We start from the raw sequence: 1955 nt of genomic DNA on the forward strand, positions 1-1955 counted from the left end.
AGAGAGAGAGAGAGAGAGAGAGAGAGAGAGAGAGAGAGAGAGAGAGAGATACGTTTTTGTGCATATACAAATACATATATATCTGTATGTGTGTGTGCGTGAATATAAATATAGTGAGATATCAGTGTCTGAGTGAAATATCTTTAGCGATTATAAAAGTAAATATTTTCACTGATTCACTATATTTCGCATCAATAATTCCTTCACGGTCACTTAGTAATTAATCCCTTTAGGATTATACACTTTCATGTATTAAAATATTTTATTGGAAAGTAATATATTCTATCTAGTGGAACACCGTTTCTCCATCACCATCTTGTCTTTTACACTTTGCAGATTTTCGTTATCAATACGTTTTATCAAATATATTACTGCTGGCCATTTTTCCATACTTAATAAATCTATGTTCACTTATCAGTTTTATATGAGTGGATATTGCGGTGCCATCTCAATAAATCTGTTTGTTTTCTCTGTGTTCATCAAAATAATAGAACACAAATGGGATTACATATTGTAAATTATCCTTTTAACTGTATACATAGACACATTCATTCATTCATTCATACAAACATAGATACATATATACATACATAAATACATGTACATACACACATACTATGTATATGTGTGTGTATATATATTTAAATATATATAATATATAAATAATTATAGACATATACATACATATATAAAAATATATATATACATATGTATATTTAAATGTATATATATATACAGAGAGAGAGAGAGAGAGAGAGAGAGAGTTGCATTTTATTCGCTTCCAGGTCTTTTCATATTAATTGAACATATTTAAAAATTCCTCCCGATTCTGTTAAATATCAGTTTTTATGTCATTCTTTGCATGATCCCTTTGTTATGGTTGAATGGATCATGGTGTGTTCCGTGCAGAGATACATGACAACCTATAGTCATCCCTAAAAAACTAGGTAAATAAATCACCAATATGCTTATAATTAATTTCACACTAAAACTAATGATAAAACACAAAAACACTAAATTTACCGAAATAACATTTTATTGGTAACTAACCACATTTAATTAAATTTTAAAATACTTCCAATTATGGAATATTATTTACCAATTTGATTCCATAGCTGAAAGTTTTGAAGTGGAAGTACGAAATTTTATACGACACCCAATCGCTGTTAAAAAATTCCACATAAACATGAAATAAAAAGGAAAAGTAAAACTTTGAGCAACGGAACAACGATTTCACAGTAAAGAAAATGATTATAATGCACAGAATATACCTCTTTAAATACAAGTGTAATGATGAAACAGCACAGTGAAGAGGGCGCTGCTACTAAGTCAATAAGTATTGAAATCCGAAACCGGTGCCTGTTTAATGATGTTTTTTTAGGTGATTTTAAATGTCTTGCCCGCTTACGTTTTAGATTGCTGCTATATTTCATGTTGAGAACAATTTAGGTCTTAATAGACACACGATGTGATCTATTTCTAGCGCATTAATTGTCCACGTTAGTGGTCAACGTTATTTTTTTTAAATGTACCTTAATCCCCTGAGATTGCAGATAATATTTCTGAATCTCTTTGATTCTTTATATATATATATATATATATATATACACACACACATAATTAAACATATATATCGATACCCACACATACAAATTTATTTGCATATATACAAACCATAAGCGCATACACACACATAAGCAACTGAAACATACGCAAACATATGCATATATATATCTAACATATGTCATATACATACACATAATCACTAACATGTAAATACATATCCATAAATAAAGAAATGGACAGAGAAAAATTAAAGCAAAAATATATCAAAATATATAGAGAAAAAGGATATATATAAATTTGGATGGAAATAAAGAAAAAACATAAGGATAAAAAGAATGTGTTTATATATATATATATATATATATATATATATATATATATATATATAT

The 1955-nt window shown here is 27.8% G+C and overlaps 1 long non-coding RNA gene across 1 annotated transcript in view; it reads left to right on the top strand.

The window, feature by feature from the left end:
• Positions 1–1955, top strand: part of LOC128249172 (uncharacterized) — a 60930-nt gene that overhangs the window by 56531 nt on the left and 2444 nt on the right. The gene's annotated exons all lie outside the window — the stretch shown is intronic.

Source organism: Octopus bimaculoides, chromosome 12 (assembly GCF_001194135.2).
Source record: "Octopus bimaculoides isolate UCB-OBI-ISO-001 chromosome 12, ASM119413v2, whole genome shotgun sequence".
Lineage (NCBI taxonomy): Eukaryota > Metazoa > Mollusca > Cephalopoda > Octopoda > Octopodidae > Octopus > Octopus bimaculoides.